Source organism: Tiliqua scincoides, chromosome 4 (genome assembly GCF_035046505.1).
Source record: "Tiliqua scincoides isolate rTilSci1 chromosome 4, rTilSci1.hap2, whole genome shotgun sequence".
NCBI classification, from domain to species: domain Eukaryota; kingdom Metazoa; phylum Chordata; class Lepidosauria; order Squamata; family Scincidae; genus Tiliqua; species Tiliqua scincoides.
In genome coordinates, this window is record NC_089824.1 from 214,951,059 (window position 1) to 214,973,087 (window position 22,029).

General features: G+C 44.3%; 1 long non-coding RNA gene across 1 annotated transcript in view; it reads left to right on the top strand.

The window, feature by feature from the left end:
• Nucleotides 1-22,029, top strand: part of LOC136648209 (uncharacterized) — a 43,855-nt gene that overhangs the window by 17,640 nt on the left and 4,186 nt on the right. The window contains exon 3 of the long non-coding RNA XR_010794330.1: nucleotides 3,059-3,147. This is a non-coding gene — a long non-coding RNA (uncharacterized lncRNA). The remainder of the gene's footprint in view (nucleotides 1-3,058; nucleotides 3,148-22,029) is intronic.

Consider the following 22,029-nt stretch of genomic DNA (forward strand, 5'->3'; position numbering starts at 1 on the left):
TCTTGATGTCCATTTAGTTCACATTTGCTCAGTTCTCAATCCTTTCAAGACCATCTTTTGGGGTATTAGCTACCCCTCTCAATTTGGTGCCATCTGCAAATGTTATGAACATCGCTTCTACCCCTCATCAAAGACATTGAACAACTTTGGGCCCAAGACAGAGCCTGGCAGCACCCCACACGTCATTTCCCTCCAGGTCTTTAAGGAGTCACTGATAAGCACTCACTGAGTATAGTCCATCAGCCTCTCATGTATCCCCTGGACAGTAACAGAGTATAACCCACATCCCAGCAGTGTGTCCAACATGATGTTGTGGGAACCTTCTTCAAAAATGTCACTGAAATCCAGATATATTGTGTCCACAGCTTCCTCCGATCTAAGAGCTAGTCATTCTGTAATGAGACAGCTAAGATCTGATAGCAGACTTTTTTACTTAGGCAAAAGCTTTGTAGCCAGAAAAGGGATTACAGTATTGTAATGATGGGATGATGTTTTGTTTTTCAAATTAAATATCTCAATGTTTTTGAATCTTATCCACCTTCAGGGACACATTGGGCTAAAAAATACAGATAAATCCACTTTTTTTTCTTTTTTCCTTTTCAAATAGGAGAATTGAGAGCCCAATACTGAGCTCTTCAGTGCCAGTGGTACGAATGTTGTGCTGGTAGTATGAATGTACTGCTGGCTGTCACAAACATGCCATAAGGCACACCCACAACACCCTGCGCTAAGTCAGTGCTGGCCCAGGACCAGTCAGCACTGAGCCCAGCACTGGCCAGATGTCGCCTGGAGCTAGGTAAGAGCTCTAGACAGCAGTGAGGGCCTCGGGAGCAGGAAGGAGGCATTCCGGGGCAGATGGAGGGCAGGGGAGGAACTAGGGTGAGAGGGGGGTGGGACCAGTAGAGCTCTGCCCAGCCAGATCCTGAACTATGTGTTGGGCCAGAAGGCCTGACATGGAGTCTTTCAAATCTGTGATGGCAAAATAGCAGACTAGAGAAGCCCTACTGTGGGGCTTGGGGCTTTCCCCAGGGGAAAGCGATGAAAGTCCCCTTCTCCTGAGGAGATCTTCAGCACCTACTGCAGGGCCACAGGATGCAGCGGTAGCTGCTTTGGCACCTATGCACCTGTCAGCGGCACTGCTTTTAGGATTGGGCTGTGAGTGTTTTGGACAGGTTGACCCTAGATCATGCACAGCAAGTGCTCACTCCTCTGAGATTTATGAAAAAATTGTGGCTGAAGTGTGTTAACTAAGAGCCCAGTGCAATTAAATGTGGCACGGCAGTAGCAGAAGTTTCAGGGAGAATTTCTGCAAACCTTCCAAGAAACCATTCCTGATTCTGTACACTGGCCTCCATTGCCTGGTCAGCATTAAGCTCTAAGGAGGAAGGTAGTCTCTGGCAGACTTGACATATTGATGCTGGTATGATTAAGAGTGGCAGGTTTGTCAGAATGTCAGTCTGGATATGGGGGCTTTGGAGATGTGGATTTCTACCCACAAGTTGGAAAGTGACAGAAGGAGCTAGAAAGAGCGAGCTGGTAACTAAAATCTCTAGTACCACTCAGTTTTTAAAACCCCACTTGGTGCATTTTTGCTTGCTCCTAAATGAAGAGGATGTGAGTTGTAAAAAACTTTGAACCAGATTTTCTTCCGCTTGCCTGAAAACTTTCTTTCTTTCTTTCTTTCTTTCTTTCTTTCTTTCTTTCTTTCTTTCTTTCTTTCTTTCTTTCCATATTAGAGCTTGCATTTCAGCTTTCTGTGTGTGGGGAGGCAGCAAGATCCAACAAAGTCCCATGTCAGAATGGCTCACTTGCTTAGTATGTGCACCAAGACACAATGCAGATGTCCATTATGTTGATGTTTGGGTGGCCACAATTACTCCACTTGTTATTCTTGTGACAACAGCGTCTTGGATGAGGGTGTAATGCAGGTGGGGGGGTTAACTTACTTCACAGGTGGCTGTTTTGACACAAAACAGTTGTGGTGAAAGTAGTAGACAGTGAAAAACATATCTTGGACTAATAGAGATCTGGATCCCACTGAGTTGGATGATTACTGGTAAATCTAAAGCCTCCTGTTTCGGGGCAAGATGTTTTAGTGGGTATTGACTTCAAGAATTCCTGGATGAGACATTATCTGGGACCATTTCAGTCTGGCTTCTGAGTTTGGGATGGAAATAGCCTTGGTCATTTATGTTTTTGTTGTTGATCATCAAACAGCACAATCCTATCTTGCACCAGAACAGGCAGGCCAGGAGGCCTGCACTATATCCAGCACAAGATAGGGGCCCAAAGTGGCTCAGCCAGAAGTAAGGGAAAACTCTTCCCCTTACCCCTTGGTAAGCCACCGCAGCCCCAATAGGTCTCCTCAGACTTGTGCCACCTCAGAAGATGGCATAAGTCTGAGGAGACTGGAGCAGCTTGCAGCCACTCTGTGCCACTTGGGAACAGGGGCTAGGATCCAGCATATCTGCCGGGTGGTGTAGTGATTTGGGAGGTGAACTTAGACCTCAAAGATCCAGGTTCAAATCCCCCCTCAGCCACGAAGCTTCCTGGGTGACCTTGGGTTAGTCACTTTCTCTCAGCCTAGTCTACCTCACAGGGTTGTTGTGAGGACAAACGGAGGGGAGCAGCTATGTATACCACCCTGAGCTCTTTGGAGGAATGGTAGTATAAAAATATGAAAAATTTTATAACCCGGGGGCTATTTGAGACCCTTGGGGACCCCCAATCTGGCTCATGGAGAGCCCCCAGTCTTCAATGAGTCTTTGGCCCTCTGGAGACTTGTTGGAGCCCATGCAGGCCCAATGCGACTGCTCTCAGCATAAGGGTGACTATTCAACCTCTTGCATGACCTGCAGGCCAAGGGCTCCCTCCACTGCTTGCTGTCTGTGAAGCGGCAGCGGCAGCGAAGGAAAGGCCGGCCTTGCTTTGTGCAAGGCCTTTTATAGGCCTTGAGTTATTACAAGACCTTTATTCATTCATATAAGTTCCGTCTCTGGTATATTCATTTATGTAAATTTATTCAAATTTTAAATGTAAATTAATTCTTTTCTCCCAGCCTCCGACACAGAAAGGTGTCAGAAAGATGATGTGGCCCTCCTGCCAAAAAGTCTGGTCACCTCTGTTATAGAAGGGCAAGACAAGAAGGTGAGGTAGACAAGATTGTAGAGAAATGGGTCTTATCCATTATATTTTGGAAGAACAATCATAACAGTGGTAATAGTTACCCATATAATGCAGAGGCTTCACTAGGGTTTGTATTATCCATGCAAAACCTCATTGCATCATCGCCAAGATGGACCTCCTCCCAGACCAGATCAAACAGAATAAAATACAATTCAGTTCAGAACTGATTCAAATGTTGAAATGTTATATTGCACCTATGGCTGCATCCTGTATTGCTGCTATGCAATATTGGAAGGAAACAGTGTAAACCAGCGATTTTCAATCTTTTTCATCTCATGGCACACTGACAAGGAACTAAAATTGTCAAGGCACACCATCAGTATTTTGACTATTGACAAGGCACACCATTCTGCTGGTAGGGGGCTCAAATTCCCCAATTGCCCTCCTAATAAGTGACCCTCCCTGAAGTCCCAAGGCACACCTGCAGACCATCTAAGGCACACCAGTGTGCCATGGCACAGTGGTTGAAAATGGCTGGTGTAAACCAAGGAGTGTCTGTAATTGTTGCTTATAAAAAGGGCAGGCTTTTAGGCAATTGGGGAGATTTTGCTCAATTGGGCCCCGCGCATGGTGGGGGCCCTGCACAGCCCTTTCACCCACCACTGTTTCCAGTTGACCCAAAATTGGTGCCATGCAGGCAGGAGCATACACGCTTCACTGCTTCCTGCCCTCACAGCTCCCAGCGCCATCCTCTCCCCTGTCTTGCTCTGGAGTGGGCTGCTGCAGACGGGGCAGCAACGGGTGAGATTTGGGGAGCACTGCGAATTGAGTGCGTGCTCCCTCCTCCCTCCAGCTGACCTCCCAGGCGCCTATTCTGCACAATCACGAAAGGTACAGGAGTCCTATCCGCTTGCACAGAAGTAACAGATGTATTTTTCTTATTCTGGCTTCATTCAAGTTAAGAGATTTTTTAAAAAGTAGAGGAAGCCCTGCAAACGTGTTTCCAATTGGGCCCCACAGCTCCTAAGGCCAGCCCTGCTTATAAACACCTGAAAATGGATAATTTGTTTTAAAAAAAAATGCCCCATGTCTACTTTAAAGTCAGAGACAAATGGCAATCAGGCACTATTTGAAACAAAACAGGATGTTCCATCTACACAGGAGCTTCTCAAACCTTTGCTTCAGCACCTGATTGGATATCCATGCTACACAAAACATAGGCACCATGTTGTTAAAGCATCACTTTTTAGTCCATCAAACTCCACCACCAATTCTAGATATTCAAGGAAATTGCCATCTCAGTCAGGGCCCAAACAGAATCTATAGTTTATTGATTCTACATTATAAAAACAGAGAGAAGCACTTCTGATTTTGTGCCTTGGCTTTTCTGATGTATAGTTCATAGTACAAGTAAGTGCCCCTCTAAAAATTTAAGAAGATGAAGTCTTAAAACATTTTATTAATGGATTTCATTGACTTGCAAGCCACAGTTGTGCTCTTTCAAGAAAAGCATTTCAATTCATTTTAAAAGTGCTTCTGCATTCTTTTAAAAAGGTGTTTGTTATTAACCATTAAGGGCATTGAGAATTTGCAAAGGATTCAGAGGAGACCTGGGAGGGTGTTAAAGGATTTAGAGGAAGGACTGAAAAATCAGTTATGTTTAGCCAAAGAAAAGCAGATTGAAAGTGAATCTGTTTATCCTTTTCAAATATTGCTTCAACAATAACAGAAGGGGGGAAGCAACAGTTCACCCAATCCGCTCAAGATAGAGCAAGAAGCAGCAGGTTTTACGCTACAGAAAGGTAATTTTAGCTTTAACTTTTTGGGAATGTTAACATTGTTTACAATGTTTAACAATTGCTAAATTGTTCAGCAATTCAAATGGTCATGAATAGGCACTCAGCACCTGTGGTAGAAGGGTGACCTTAGCTGTACTATTTTGGTCAAAACCAGGCCATCCTGAAGCCTGTGAACCTGAGTCAAAACGTTTTTCCCCCTTTGCCTCAGATATCCCCTCTGTTATTATGAGTAAAACCTGAATATGCTTATGTCTGTCAAAGTGGCTGTAATTTCCAGTTCACACGCAGACTGCCTGATCAGTTCTTAAGACGTCGGCAGCCCAATCCTAGCTTGCGCTGGAACAGGCAGGCCAGCGGACCTGTGCTGTATCCAGCGCAAGTTTAGGGCTGCTCGTGGGTCAGCCTAAGGCAACGGGAGGCTTTTCCCCTTACCCTAGGGAGAGCCGCAGCAGCCCCAAAGGGTCTACTCAGATCTGTGCCACCTAAATTGGTGGTGCAATCTGAGCAGCCCGGGGCTGCCCCAGGCCACCAAAGAACAGGGCTAGGATCCTGCATAACTGCTGGATTCTGGCCCTGCCTCCTGCTCCCCACTCACCCTACACCACCCCAAAACATCTCCCTCCTGTCTCCTCCCCACACCTGACCCCAGCTCACCTGTCCCCAGATCCTGCGTCAGTGTGGGGAGGCCGATGCACACCTCTGCGTCGGTCTATCTCCCCTCATGTTGGCATGAAAGTGCTTTATGGCACCTTTACAACAAAGTTGGGCTGGCGCAAGAGCACCTTTGGATTGTGACCTGGGATACCTTGTACAAGTATCAAGGCCATCTGGTGCCACAATAGTGCAATAGATTCAAACCAAACTTCCTCGTCCAAGCCCCCTGATTAAATGTTGTCTTTCCCTTTAACCTGGCCAAGGACAGTGGTCCTTTGGTTGGAGGAGGAAATAAGAATTGCTCCAGTTTTAACATCATTATCACTTGAATGGCCAGCAAGCCCAACCCTCAGGAACGGAGAGTAAACAAGAAGCCCAATCTGAGACCTTGCTAAAATAACAACAGGAGGCTGGAAGAGGTGTCATAACAAAGGACTACATGCAAATCTATTGCGGAAAACCCTATAAAATATCTGGCCAGAAAGCCACAATTGGGAATTCCATCTCACAAAGGAGGAAGAGGGACAGCCAATTCATTACTACAGACAGTTGCCCTAGAAACAGAGCCACAGACCCTGAAAGTGTCAGCCAGAAGTAACATCACAAGAGACAAAGTCCATAGAGAAGATCATAGAAGTCAGTGTACTGTGAGAAGAAAAACATTAAAAATCACCACTCTAGGGGTTCAGCATTGACCTCCAGTGGGGGATGTCTCTGGTGTTAGAGATTCCAGCTCTGAGGGGTCCTGTCTAATAGATTGAGGCTCCAGCCTGGTATCAAGGTCTGGAACTGGGTCTGAGGCTAATCTTTCCAGAAGTGGTGTCACTAGGGATGTGGGGGGGTTGGACCACACTGGGTGGTGCACACGGGGGAGGGGTGACACCACTAGTTACTCAAATTGTGGTTTGTAGAAATAATACCATCATGTTATATACCATTCAATGCGTAATTTACAACAGAATGCTATGAAAAAACCAGAGTGAAATACCTCCATCCTATAAAATGTTATGGCCAAAAAAAAAAAAAAATGCAACTGTCTTATGTAACAAAAAAGTACATTTCCTTAATTCATTTTTTTTTTCTGCAATACTTTATTTATTTATTACAAAAACAGGTAAGGAAGATTGGATAAACTTAGGGCTGGGACTACACAGGTTACACATTTCCTTAATTCAAAAGAGACCAAACAAAATTCAAAACAGACCAGTGAGACTGATTGTTCAAAGAGCCAATGAGATGTCATTATGACACAGCATGAAACCAATAAGGTGTTAGTAAGGTGACACCCGGGGGGGGGGGTTTGACACCACTAGTGACCAAAATTGCTAAAATCAAAGTTTGCAGGAATAACACCATCATGTTATATATCAACCAATGCATAATTTCATGCAGAATGTAATGAAACAAACTACATTGAAATATTTATGTTCTATCAAAAGATATAGCCCCCCCCCAAAAAAAAAAACAGGGCAGTGGTGCATCACCATGCCCACCACCTGGGTTGTTGCGCTGCCCACTGCATGGCAGGAGGTCCATTATGGGGGGTGACGACCTGGCCTCCCATACCTGGTGACACAAACCCTGGTGACGCCACTGTCTTCCAGCCTGACAGTTCCCTGCTCCTCAGGATCCATCTCTGAACTAGTCCTGCCTTTCCATGGCTAGCTACACAACACTCTTCTGCTGCTTCCATGAGAAAGAAGCATCATGTTCTGTGTTGGCTGGGAATGATTTATGTATGCAGATGGCAACGCACCTCTACTTACTGCTAATAATGTTCCTTCTCCCTCTAATACTCTTCCTCTCCGAAACAGTGTATGTGATCAGGAGCTTAATAAACCTGTCTCCCACTGTCAGGCTTAATAAAACTGTAGCTTGTTTTTTCTATTAGCAAATCCAGTTGACTAATACCTTTACATTCCAAAGGGTGGCTTCTGCTTTGGAGGGTGTCACATCCCCTAAGTGTCTTAAAGTAACACTTGATGATATTTCCCCGACCAGAAAACAGACTGATTATATTGCAAACAAGATTACCTTTCAACAAGGTCTTTTTAAATGAGGATATGACAAGGGGCAAGTGCATCAGGCTGGGCAGTCTCTTCATGACTAAACGATGCTCGAATCTATCTGTGAAGCAACAGCTTGATTGTTCTCATTTAGGAGGATCCTTTACTTAGCAAGGAAGGGAATAAAGAGATAACACAAAGCAGCCTGTGGGAGGGGAGCTTTCTGAGATTCAACGCAAGCAATAAAAGGGTGCAGGGATTTAACAACTTAGGATCCAATCCTATCCAATTTTCCAGTGCTGGTGCTGCAGTGCCAATGAGGTATGCACTGCTTCCTATGTTGGGGAGGCAGTCTCAGAGGTCTCTTACCTCGGGACTACATTGCGGCTGCACCGGTGCTGGAAAGTTGGATAGGATTGGGCCCTTAGAAAGTAAAACAAATCCTTTTTTGGAACCAGAGAATTAGTTAACTGGAGACGTTAAGGCCGGAGTCTGCTGCTAAGGTTCTGGCAGGCACAAAGCTACATAATCATGCCACTCCTCCAGCTGCACTGGGTACCAAATTGTTTCCAGATGCACTTTAAGGTGCTACTTCTTATGTTTAAAGACCTAAACAGCTTGGGTTCCCTCCTTCCTTTTGTCCTCACAACAACCTAGCTTATAGGGTTGTTGTGAGGACAAAAGGAGGGACAGAACCAAGTACACCACCCTGAGCTGCTTGGAGGAAGGGTGGTAAAAAAATAAAATAACAATACCTTAAAGACTGCCTTCCTCCATGTTAGCCTGCTCATCTACAGCCTATGCATGTCGACTCAGAAGTAAGATCTATTGTGTTCAATAAAGCTTATTTCCAGGAAAGCATGTACTGTATAGTACTGTAGCCCCAAAGAGGCTCTCCTGCAAGTTCCGCTGCCACCAGAACCTAGACTGGTGACAATATGCAAGAGGGCCTTCACCCTTTGGAACTCCCTGCCACAGTAAATATAGTTGATATCCTCTCTGCCTGAGTTTTGGCTCAGATTAAAAACATGCCTCTTCCAGTAGGCCTTTGCTGGCCTTCTCAAATTACTTTTGTCTCTCTGGCTCCTTGAGTTATCCTTTTTTACTCTTATTTATCTACTGCTGTTTAATTGATATGTCGTTGTTTTCCTACCTGTTTTCTGAAAATAGCTTTTAGTGTCAGCTGTTGCTGCTGGTTGCTTGTACTGTATATTGTTTGAGTGCTGCTTTAGTCGTTGTTAACCACCTTGAGTCCTGCTTGGGCAAAGCAATGTAGACAAACAAATGAATAAATGTTCTTGTCAACTATTCAGAGTGCAGCAGGTGTAATCATAAGAACATAAGAACAGCCCCGCTGGATCAGGCCATAGGCCCATCTAGTCCAGCTTCCTGTATCTCACTGCGGCCCACCAAATGCCCCAGGGAGCACACCAGATAACAAGAGACCTGCATCCTGGTTCCCTCCCTTGCATCTGGCATTCTGACATAGCCCATTTCTAAAATCAGGAAGTTGCAACATTTTTAGTTATGTTCCTAGTGGTCACTGCTCTATTCCTCATCACCAGGAACCACCCCTAATGAGAAGCATACTAGAACTAGCAAAAGCCAAAAAGAAGTCTGCCCCCCCCAAAAAAAAACAGACATGTGAACAAGCCATTCCCATTATCTGCTCGCGTAAGTAAAAATGGGTTTGTACATACTAACCACCTGAGCAAAACCAACCCTTGAGCCAAACCAACAGGGCCAGTCCAGGATCTCCCAGCACCTGAGGTGGAGTGCCAAATGCAGCCTCCCTTACCCAGTGGTGTCCTAGTGGCTGTCATTCCCCCTCCACCACTGCTTAATGGATTCACAAAAGAAGAAAGGAAGAACTGGAAAGATGATGGGCTAGCCGCTAGAGCATCACTCCTCTCCTCCACACCTCCTCTTCCTTTCAATTCCCTTCTTCCTTTTCAAATCCAGGAAGCAGGATGAGGAGCAGCTCCCTTGCCAACCTGCTGCCTTAGGTGGCAGCATTAACCTGACTCATGGGTGGGCCAGGCTTGCAAACCTGGGGGTGGAGGGAGTTTCATAAACTTACTAATTAATGTCCTTTGAAATGTGCCCCTAACTTTTTGTGTGTGGGGGGGGGGGGGGACATACTTGTAAGGGTGCAAAAATTGGTGAAAGAAAGAGAAATTACAATTACTATTCTTGGCATTTTCTACAAATATTAGATAGAAAACACTCAAGCAGTGGAATTTTTCATTATTTGAGTGACGATAAAGAACCCAACTTGTTTGTTTAGTAACTAAAAACTTGTCTACTTGTTTAATATTCTATACCAGGGATCTCTAAACCCAGGCCCAGGGGCCAGGTTTGGCCTGTAGCAAGCTTCTGTCTGGCCCACAGCCAGCCTCTTGTTCCCTGAAAGCCTCTGGCCCACTTCACTGAACATGACCAGAGCTGATTGCATCTGGAAGGTGTTCTGAGGGCTGGAAAGGCTGAGTGAATGAGCCCACTCATTCATTTATTCATTCATCTAAGTTCCAGCTCTGATTTAGTTATTTAAATTTTATATTTAAATTTTTCCCCGGCCCTCAGCGCTGTGCCAGATATTTCATGTGGCCCTCTGGCCAAAAAGTTTGGAGACCCCTGTTCTGTACTATTAGTTCACAGTCCTCATTATTTGCACTGCTGACTGTCTTTCTAAAGCAAGAGACCCAAATATCTTCCTCATGAAAGTCCCAATATCATGCTAAAGTTCTTAGAGCTTTTTGCAGCCAGGTGCCAAAATCACTTGTGATCATGATGATTACCGTTCCTTCTCTTAGCTACTTTCTTTTTCTTACATCAAGCCTTCATATATTTTATTCACTGCATTCGCTTCCCCCAAACTTGTAACATCGTTATTTTCTTGAAAGTCTCCCATTGCTTTCGCAAGTCATTTTAACCCGCTAAAACATCATTTATTTATCAAATCACTCTTTGCAGCTCCCTTCACCTCATTTTCTGATGATGGTGCTTTGCGAGCATCAATTTAAAGCTCTCTATTTCCACCTAATAAGCTCAGCTTGATTAATTCATTTGGACAATATGATTGCATATGTACATTGTTGAGAGAGAAAGAGAGAGGAGTCCTTCCATGTCTGAAAAAATTGTAATGCAGCACTCTGTAAATAACAGTGAAAACTGGTCTATAGAAGAAGCACATTTTCACATTACAGTCCTATGCATGTCTACTCAGAAGTAAGTCCCATTAGAGTCAGTGGGGCTTACTTCCAGGAAAGTGTGGATAGGATTGGACTGTAAATGTCCTGCAACCACATCCTCTTCCATTCTCTGTGCTAAGATACACAACTAAGCACACATCACTAGAGGTGCTTAAAACATGCTCACACAACACTGCATTAAGGTGTTTAAGACATTTTCCAGAAATTTAAATAAATTACTTTTCCAATCAGAAATAATACAGTGGCTGTATCCTCTGACACTATATCATCTGTATTGCCTACCTCATACACTTTTAAAGCATTTAAAATGAATAAAAATGAGAACTTGGAATGAGAACGAATACAATTATTCTAATTTCTAGAAAATTAGAATAAAAACACATAACATCCCTTTCTGCCTTTTTCATTTTTTTAAATCACAATATCTGCAAAAAATTAAAATAATGTTCAATCACCCCTACACATCACTATGACAGAAACAAGAACAAACTTTGTTCAGAATTCTAGAATGCACACATTCAGTTGCCTGAAATGCACTCTGTTGCCCTCTTTGGTAGTGTTGGCCCAATCCCAGCCCCAAAGGGGCCCTTGTATTGTAGGTGACACAGAGGCACAGATCAGCTTTTCTCAACAATTCCCTCAACATACCACTTGCACGGTCATATTAGCCCATAAGAACATAAGAACAGCCCCACTGGATCAGGCCATAGGCCCATCTAGTCCAGCTTCCTGTATCTCACAGCGGCCCACCAAACGGCCCAGAGAGCACACCAGATAACAAGAGACCTCATCCTGGTGCCCTCCCTTGCATCTGGCATTCTGACATAGCCCATTTCTAAAATCAGGAGGTTGCACGTACACATCGTTGAAGACCAGGAGGCAGATTAATTGGTGTTAATTAATTAATTAAGTTTGGTGTCGTCTGCAAACTTAGCCACCTCACTGCTCACCGTGTCGATTGCCATGGCTGAACCCTTAGGCTTTCAGGTATTTTGGGCCCCCTCTGGCACTTCAGTCTTTCACCTCACTACAGCTGATAGTATATATGTCAGTATATATGATACACACCGCAGATATTCGCCTATAAGTCGGCCCCACAGATAAGTCAAGGGCAGGTTTTGAGCCAACAATCACAGAATTTTCTATGATAAGTCGGGGGTTAAACTTAGGGGGGTGTCTGACTATAGTTTTTTCTGATTTTACCTGAGGCCAGATCCTGAAAAATAACCTACCGCTAATTGTTACCTAAGAACTGTAGTCTCTAATTTATTAAAAACATAGTAAAAGATCATAAGATACATTTTTATTCTATTTAAATTCTGGTCTTCACCACCGTTTTGTAAACACTATCAGAGTAAGTGCACTGTAAACAACATACCAGTGGTTCCCAACCTGGTATTCATGTACTCCCAGGGACACTCAACAGGACCTTTAGGGGTACTTGAAAAAGAATGGCATAATGCAGGTCATGCTCCAGAATGCCTTGCAGGACAGGAATGCCTTGCAAGGACCAGCAAGGCAAGAAGGGAGGTAGCTAGTTGACTGTGAAAGCCCCACCAATAGCTAGTTTTTGGTCATCAATTCGTGTATGCACCAGTGATTGAAAACCAACACAGTAAAAAAGCTGAAACATAATATGGAAAGTGATCAATCACCCAGAATTCCTCAGCACTCTTCTGGTGCAAAACAGTGCAAAGGCAGAGTCTTCTGTTCTTCAAACAGATGAAAAGAGAAAACACTGTAATAAATACATGAAGTCTGGGTTTTCATATGGGGGAGATGAGGGCATGTATTATTAATTACAAACAGTTTGCTACTAGGAAGGGTACAATTTATGGAAATAGGCTGCCAAGGGATATGCCAGTGAAAAAGTTTGAACCATGAATCAAATCCACCTTTAAGGTATCTGGTGTGTTAAGCCAGAAGCTCTACATACAACATACAACCCGTAACACATAACTGGGAGTGTGCAATTCAATTCACAGCAGAGAGATGCAGCTGCATATATTTGCAACCCTTTTTACTCAGAAGTAGACCCACTGCTTTCCATGGGTGTTATTCTTAAGTAATGGTGCACTGAATTGTAGCCTGGGAAGGAGGGTCCCATCCTGGTGTTTCAAAAAACAGACCTGCTTTCCAAGCATTTGCAAAGCAGAACCAGGCTGCAGCAGAAGGAAGGAGAAGAAAAGGTTAACCAATTGCTTCTAAGGAGCTGTGCCTGCCTGCCTGCTGCTTGAGAAACTTGGTGCCTGTCTGTCTGCCGCTTGAGAAAGGAAACTGTTCAGAGTTGAAAGGCTCTGCCCTCTGATTGACCCAGAGATGCGGCAAAGTGAGAATTGGAGCTTGATTACTTGGCAAAAATTTCACGTACTATACGTGAGTATCTACAGTAAGTTTGTTGTACTTTGACCACTGTCTTATATGCGATCCGTTGTTAAGCAAGTGGTAGTTAAGTGGCGCATGCCTGTATAAATACCATAATTTAGGACTGGGCAGCAATCCTTTGGATTGCTCCATAAACAGAGCCCTTGTGGTCTTACTGGCATCTGTCCAAAGGGCTGAGCCCCAAATGAAGCTCTCCTCACACATTTTATAGCCTGCCTGTGGAAGCTTCCAGCAGAATTTCCTTATATGGGTAGGACGTCTTGGCTTATCTCAGCCTGGTGGTCTTTGCCCAGATCAGGAGCAAGCAGAAGAGACCGTTAAAAAAGATGGGAAACTGTTTAACTCTTTCCTGCCTGCATCCCTCTCTAGTTCAAGCTTTCCTGAGGTAACGTCAACCAGTCAAACATTCCAGTAGCATAAAAGAATCACTTTAAAGCAGGGACATGCAATGAGTTGGGAGGCAGGTGAGGCAGAGCCTCCCCATCGAAGTCCTTCGAAAAGCACCACCATTGCGTAAGGCGCCCAAGAACCCACAACCCATGCACAGAGCAGGGATGTGCCCTTTAAAGCAGGGATGTGTGGTGGGTGGGCAGATAGTTGAGGCAGAGCCTCCCCACCAAATTCCTTTGAAAAGCGCTGCTGCCGTGAGAGGCTCCCAGGCACCCTCAACGCATGCGCAGAGCGTGTGGGTTGTGGGTGCTTGGGAGTCTCACATGGCAGCAGCACTTTCCAAAGGAATCTGAAGGGAAGGCTCCGTCTCACCTGCCTCACCCCACATGGCGCTGGTGCCTTTGGAAGGACTCCGGTGGAGAGGCTGTGCTTCACCTGCCTCCTCACCCACCACAAGTTCCTGCCTTAAACATTTTTCCTTAACAGTTTTTTTCTACTTCTGCTTTCCTTCATATACGTACATATATAATCCTAAGGAAACAACTCTGAGATAAGGCCTTTTTTTTACATAATAGTAGTATAAGGGCCAAACTACCTGTGACCTTAAACCCACCATCAGAAAACAGGTCTAATGTAGCAGTGGGTCAAAAAGCAGTCCTTTTATCTAAAAAAAATTAGCCATGGGAGGAGAGGAACCTGGTCCTGCAGTGCGGTGTGCAGGAGCAGAGGAAGCTAACACTTTCCCCGTACTCTTTTCATGCCCACAGCAGTTGTTTACCCTCAAAAAATCTGTTTGTACAAAGCAGCGACTATGGGGGCAATCTGTCACTTTGTGGGTTGTTTCTGGCACAAAAACGGTGGAGGAGGAAAGTATTCACCACTGCACACCACTCTCTTGGGCCATATTGGTCCCCCATGACTTATTTTCACAGCTAAAACCGTCTACTGTCAACATTAAACCCATCTTCGAATGAAGGGTTTAATGTCCTGTGGCTCTAAGAGATGGTATAAGGCCTCTTCTATATCTTACATAGTGGCTTACCTGAAGGGGGGGCAAGGGGTGCAGATACCCTGGGGACCAGGCTTGGGGGCAATGTCGCGCGACCATCAACTCTCCCTGCAGCACCCCCTCGCAGCACTGAGTTGGCCGCCAATAGTATCGGTGCACTGATCTGAGGGCCACTCCCTGAGGATCTCCCCCAGACACGTTTCAAGGATTAGGGAAGCCACGCGCAGCCTCCCAGCCCTCAGAAGGCCTTGAAAGGCATTCTGGAGGCTGGAAATCTATACTTTGTGACATAAACCACATAAATTAATAAATAATAACCAGAAGTGACAGTGTTTTGGCATGCAACTTCTCCAGCCCTCTGAAGGCCTTCTGGTGGCTGAAAATCGTCACTTCCCATTTTTGGCTAAAAACCTTCACAACTCTGGAGGGGAGGGAGGCACCCCTGGAGGTGTGCCCCCAGATGGCACAGTGGCCAGGAATGCCACTGATCCTTCATCTCCTCCTCCTTTGGCTTTGCCCCTTGCCTAAAAGTGCAAAAACAGAACAGGATATTCATTAGCTACTAAGCCCTTGGCTAGTTGGGTACATGCTGTGCAATGCACAGAATATTCACTAGCACATGGGTTATTCCTGGGAAAAAATGGACACGTCAGGGCAGGCAATGTTGTAATGGACGTTGTATGGTCGTGTAAGTGGCTGTGATGTGTTGAAACTGACAGTGTGCAACAGCTATCCCCGACTGCCGTAGAGACTTTAAACCAGGTAATCCCATTTTTATAGGATGTTTCACTCCACTTTTCTTTTGACCCCATGTCAGTTCTGGACTTTTCACTAATAACACCGTCTTGGCTATAACAGCAACTTTATTCTAGTGCAGGGTGTCAAACATAAGGCTCGCCTTGAAGAAATTTATTCAGCCCCCATGATAATTGGGTTCTCCCAGTTTGATGGTTGGGCTCTCTCGTAGCTTGAAAGTATGAACAAGATTTGCACATTTTCTCTCCTGTCCTTTGCAGTTAATGAGTTTCTGTAAGAGAACAAACTGCTTATTTCTGGCTATCATCTGCTTAATGACGTCACTTCCAACTCTCAGCAGGCACCATGAATGCTAACTTCAGCCCTCTGTATGAACCAATTTTGACATCTGTTCTAGCGCTTACATAGCAAAGTGCCTGGTGTGAACTCTATTGCCCCCTCTGGTAGCAGTGAGAAGCTACTCCTAGCCATAATTTATTAGGGATCTTATGGTAGAAAGAGACACATGTGAATATGCGCTCACCCAACATAAATATGGTCTGTTAGGGCTCATTTTTAATCAAGGTCAATGAGACACACAATTCTGAGTTTTAAAAATAAGATTCTAATTGAAATTTTTCCTTATAATGCCAAACTTTTATTTCCCTCCCACTTGCTATTAGTGTAGATGAATCCCTTGTTAGATATCTCAGTAGGCAAACTTTCTTTCCCCTTTTAAATAAAGTTGTTTCTCACCAGGCACAGAGTCAGCCAGTTAACTGTGGAGCAAGTACTGTGTAACTTTTGTGCCCTGATGTGGATTATACAGTAATTGTTTTTATGTGTGGGCTGATAGCACCACCTGCTGGCCAGAAAAAGTAATAGTAGTAAATGACTGTAACACAGTACACAATGGGTGTACAATCACCCATCTAATGAGATGTCATCCATCTAATGAGATACTGTTACAATCTTGCAAAACTAGCTACCCAAACACCCTGAAAATAAGCTTCTTCAATACTAGATACAACTCAGTATTCTTAATAAATAATTATTTAATAATAAAACTGGAATAGTTAAAAAATCTGCATTTTTATTGTTCATACTTTGCAGTATTTTGAGTAGTTTGGAAATTTTTTCATTGATTTAGAAGACTTGGAGCCAAAGCTAACCTGAAATATAAAAAGATGAAAGAAAAAGAAAATGATGAGTTTCAGGTATGAAACTGCCATATCACATCTAGTCTGGCCTCAGAGACTGGCAGAGAGTTAAAGGCATACCATGTGGCGCCTGGGACTGCGAGGATGATTTGGGTGATGTTAGGTATTATAATATTTGTATTCCATCTTTTAATTGTGTTTCCAGGGCAAAGCACTTCTCTGCCAGAATCCAAAGGATAAGCAAAATCTATTTCTGAAATTCCAAAACCCAGAATTGCTACCAGAATGTTGTGTTTTTAATTTTAAATATTATGTTTGATTTTACTGTAAGCTGCCATGCAATTTTTAAGTGGAAAGGCAGGGTATAGATTCATCAAATAAATAAATACATACATACATAAAGTTAAAACAGAGTTGCACTTTAGGGATATTTGAAATGCCAGAACAATAATGGAGTGATGCTGAAGGAACCTGCTCACCCCCAATTAAATAATAATAATAATAATAATAATAATAATAATAATAATAATAATAATACAGGTATTTATATACCGCCTTTCTTGGTCTTTATTCAAGACTTTATTCAAGGCGGTTTACATAAGCAGGCTTATTAAATCCCCGTAGGGATTTTTACAATTTGAAAGAATGTTCTATCTTACAAGAACCACAACATTCAGGTGTTACTTTCTTGATCTGGTTTCACATTCTGGCCTCCATCCTCCCACGCTCAGAGCAGATGGAATAACTCGGCTCAGCTTGTCAGCTGCTTCAAGTTCGCACGGTGCCGGTGCAACCTTTGGATGTAATCTTCAGGCAAATGGAGGCTCTACCCTCTAGACCAAACCTCCTGCCCAAAGATGTATTCAGGGTCCTAGCTGGACCTAGAGACCAGGATGGAACACTGGTTGGGACAATCCCCACCCCCACTGACTGCTGTGCTCACACCACTACCCTCCTCACCCTGTTGATAGAGGTGCTGGAGAAGGGAAAGAGGAAATGGGAGAGAATGTTCTCTAGCCCTGTAGTCTCATATCTACTTCTCCTCCCACATTTCTCCTGTCCTCCTCCCTCTTTCTGGTTTTCCCATTTCAAAAGGTAAAGAGAGATTAGGGGAGGGAGAAGGGTGGCAGCTGCAACAAGAAGGTAAACTTGGAGGGGGCAGGGGGTGAGGGTGGCAACCAAGGGGGAAATATGGAGAGGGCACATAGAACATTTGAGTGGTGGAGACATCATGAAGGAGCTGCAGATGGGTTGCAGCTGGTGTGGGGGGAGATTAGAAGTTAGATTATTTGTCAGGCTTTTTAAATATTTGCGATTATAATTCTTTATATTGATGGAGAAATTTTAATTTTTGCTTTAATCAAGTTGCATTGGCCCTATTTTAGACATTTTTCCCTGTGTTAAATGGCATAAGTCTCAAACTCCATCTTAACCTAGGAAAACCTACCATGCTTAGTAGGGAAAGCCAGCCCGTATCAGTGACCTTAGAAATTGTTTTGAGAACCAGAGACACTTTATTTTACTCCTTCATTTGGAACGCATAGGAGCTTATCAGCAAAACACTGAGGCCAGATGATCCTTCCTGATGCTCCTTGCCCTGTAAGAAGTGTTGACTTTGTGCCCTGTAAGAAGTGTTGACAAAAAGGACTGTTTTGGAGTCATGTCCCACTAACTTGTTTCATTGTGATTGATTGACAGGTATGCTTTTCTGTTGCTGTCACTTTGTTTCCTTAGGGCTAAAATCTTGGTCAGATGTATTCGCTCTCACCACAGCACTGTTTTAATAAACCCAGAACAATTTTCTATCATCAGCCTTCATTTGCATAATTAATTTCTCTGGCACTACGGAACTTATAGAATTGTATCCAAAAGGAATCCTTTTGCTGGAGGAAAGGAGTCTTTGGATCCATCCAACCAAAGATTTCATTGCTCTTCTACTGGATTTGGAATTTTAAATATAATTTCGGTTTTTGTAGAACTGCAAGACACCTTGGAAGTTCTTTGAACGGAAACCCAGGGTGCCAAATATCTGCACATGCAACCACTTGAAGAACTATAGTTACAGACAGGCAACCTGTCTTCCTCCATGGTCTTTTGCAGTCACATGTATTGGAGACTAGATTGCTGCCTTTGTACTTGGAGGTGGGTGCAGGTCTGTCATGTGAAGATGTTCTGCAGAACAGCCTGTCCAATCAAGGTATCTGCTTTCAAACTTTTGCCTGTGGCATAGTGCTTGAGAAATCAGTGCCAAGAGCTATGAGAGGGAACAATTTCATGGAGGAGGATAAAACCACTCTGGTGGCATGCCCTTTCAAAGTGCAGGTCAGAAAAGCATGACCAGGGCCAGTCACATTGTATTTGAATCAAAAAGATGGATGGACAGCAAGAGGACTCGGATCCCACATGCCTTAAGGAAGGTCAAAACTTCAGTTTGTCAGAGCAGTTGCCCCTCTCTAGGTGGCTAGCTTAAGAGTAGGCTTGCCTTTCTTTTCTTAGGAAAATTCCATGAGTGGCCACACCTTGCTTGCAGCCCATTAGAATCTGTAAAATAAGTCACTTCCTGGGAGCTTCCTGATTTGGAGTAAACAAAGTTGTTAATAACGCAACAAAGGAGTCCTCAACCATCACTATTCTCACCAACTTCTTGACCAAATCTAATCCATAGTTGTATGCTGGGGTCCAGGCCTCCAGAGCAAGCCAAGAGCTTATTGCCACACTCTTCACAGTGTGCAGAACCAAAAAAGCACCCATCTTGACCTATGGTTGAGCAATCAAGCGCCATTAAACTTGATTAAAGGAAGTTCCTCGACAAGTTCACCCCACAAAAGCTCGGATGCAGTCCTATGGGAAACTTGGGTTTAAAGGCCGAGTCATTGACCCTGCTGGGTTATCTGTTTGCTGTTTACTGTGCCTTTTCCCTTCCCTGTTTCCCTTCCCACTGGGCAGCCACCCTTTTGTAAGCTGCTGCTCAAGCATTCATTGAGTCACCTCGAAACCCAGGCACACCCCTTCCCCCAGGAGAGCAACCTTGGCTCCCTCCCCACCCAGGAACCGGCTGATGCCCACCTGGGCTTGCTTTTCAAGCCCATTTCTGCCTGCCTTTCATGCTACCTTTGCCTCTGGAGATTGCTGTGCCTTGGCCCCCTGGCCTCACTCTCCCTGCAATGCTTCAGATTGATTCAGCAGACTGGTAACCTTCGTCTTTGGCAACCCTCACCATGGACCCACAAATATTCCTCTATCTTCTGCATCTCATGTGCAGTCAGATGAACAAGACGTTTAATGCCTCTATCTTTTCCTCCTTGTGTGAGCTCTGTATGAGCACGTTAGGGAGTCTAAGGCCCCAATCCTAGCCAATTTTCCAGCACTGACATAGCTGTGCCAATGGGACATGTGCTGCATCCTGCAGTTGGGGGCCAGTGACAGAGGCCTCCTCAAAGTAAGGGAATGTTTGTTCCCTTACCTCAGAGCTGCATTGCCCTTTCCACACTGCTGGAAAGTTGGTTTGACTCTTAGGGCACAATCCTAACCAGGTCTACTGAGATGTAAGTCCTATTGTGTTCAGTGGGACTTACTCCCAGGAAAGTGAGGTTAGGGTTGCAGCCTTAGTCTAAATCACTTGCATTTAGGATTAGTTGTGTGAATGATTACTGAATATATTGCTCTGCATTATTATCCCCCCAATAAAAATTATCTATCGTTAAACTTTTATCCTTTTCTCCCTCTTTCTTGTATGGCATTGCACTGAACCTACAATCGATTTGCCCATGTTACACGTGTCTTAAAGGCATCCCCAGTAACACCCTAGCAGCAGATAAAAAGCCTATCATGAAATGATGCAGTTCTATAAACGTAGAAGGGAAGAGGCAGAGTTTTCTGTCTCTCTGAAGTGGGGTTTTCAAAGACAGGTAAGGCTAAGTCTTGATTAATGTGGAAAGCTGAGACCACCTTAGTTAAAAAGGCAAGGTCTGGTTTTCACTGCATCTGGAAGAAATCTGACCCTCTCTTTCATAGTAATGGCTACTGGAAACACCATCATGAGAGGAGAAGATGCAAGGCCACTGTAGCCAAAGGATCAAAAGGTTTGCCCATAAATTGGGACAGACCAAGGACAAACTCCATAATGGAAAGAGAAGTTTCAGAGCTGGCTACAAATTAGCTAGACCTTTAAAGAACTCTCTGATTGAAGGATATAAAGACAGATGCGTGTGTATTACTCAGTGAAGTGAATGCTCAGGGAAGAGTTAAAGAAGACTGCAGACTTAAGGTGAAAGCCATAATTCAGACTCTTCTGAAGAGAGAAGCTCGGTGATGAAAGCAGTTGGAGACTGTAAAGATGCAGAATGGACCCACTCAAATCCATTTGAGGAAACCTTCAACTTGTAAGAGTCACATGACCTCTTGGCTGAGTCAGTCTTACAAGTCAAAGCCTTCCTCAAATGAACCAAGATGTTCTTAGCTTCCCCTCAACACCAAGAACAATCAGATCCTCTACATCATCACATTTTGAATCTTGATGTCATGCTGTAATGTACTCCATGACTCTTCAAAAACATGGAAGGGAATATCACGGGCACTCAAGAAATGGTCACAGTGTGCTGATATGAACTTCTCTGTGCAGGCCAGACTTTGGTGATCTTGACAGAGCCTCAATGAGATCCCCAGCCCCTCATGGAAGCTTCAGTGGCGATAGCGGCTTTGAAGGAGAAGCTACACATCTGAAGAAATTCTCTAGTCCACCAGAGTAAGGGAATGCAGGACCTGATCAGAAATGTGTAATGTAGTGGAATACAAAGAGGATGGCTGGGGAGGGCCCCTGGCCCTGGGTGTCAGACTGCAGAGGGGTGTCCAAGAGGTCACTCCAAGATGGTGGTGAGGGGAGTGACCTTCGCTGCAGCCACAATTTGGCAAGCACTGGCTGAAGCCAATCGGAAGAGAAGCATTATTGGTATGATTATATATATGGAGTTACAGTTATATATCAATATACAAATAAAGATATACAAAGTTAGTGTGTACATACACACACACACATATTCATAAAAGAAAATGTTCACTGTCTGCACTTCTCTGGGCATTATTTTTATTTATTTCATGTCATGACTATTACTGAACATAATTTGGTCATGAAGAAGCTGACGGAACACACCAAGATCCAGGTCTACAGAGCTTGTGTCCTGAGTACACTTCTGTACTGCAACGAGTCATGGACTCTTCGCTCACAACAGGAGAGGAAGCTGAACGCTTTCCACATGCGCTGCCTCCAACGCATTCTCAGCATTACCTGGCAGGACAAAGTTCCAAAAAACACAGTCCTGGAATGAGCTGGAATCCCTAGCGTGTATGCACTGCTGAAACAGATGCCTGCATTGGGTTGGTCATGTCATGAGAATGGGTGGGCCGGATCCCAAAAGATCTCCTCCAGGGAGAACTCGTGCAGGGAAAGTTCCCTACAGGTAGACCACAGCTGCGATACAAGGACATCTGCAAGAGGGATCTGAAGGCCTTAGGAATGGACTTCAACAGGTGGGAAACCCTGGCCTCTGAGTGGCC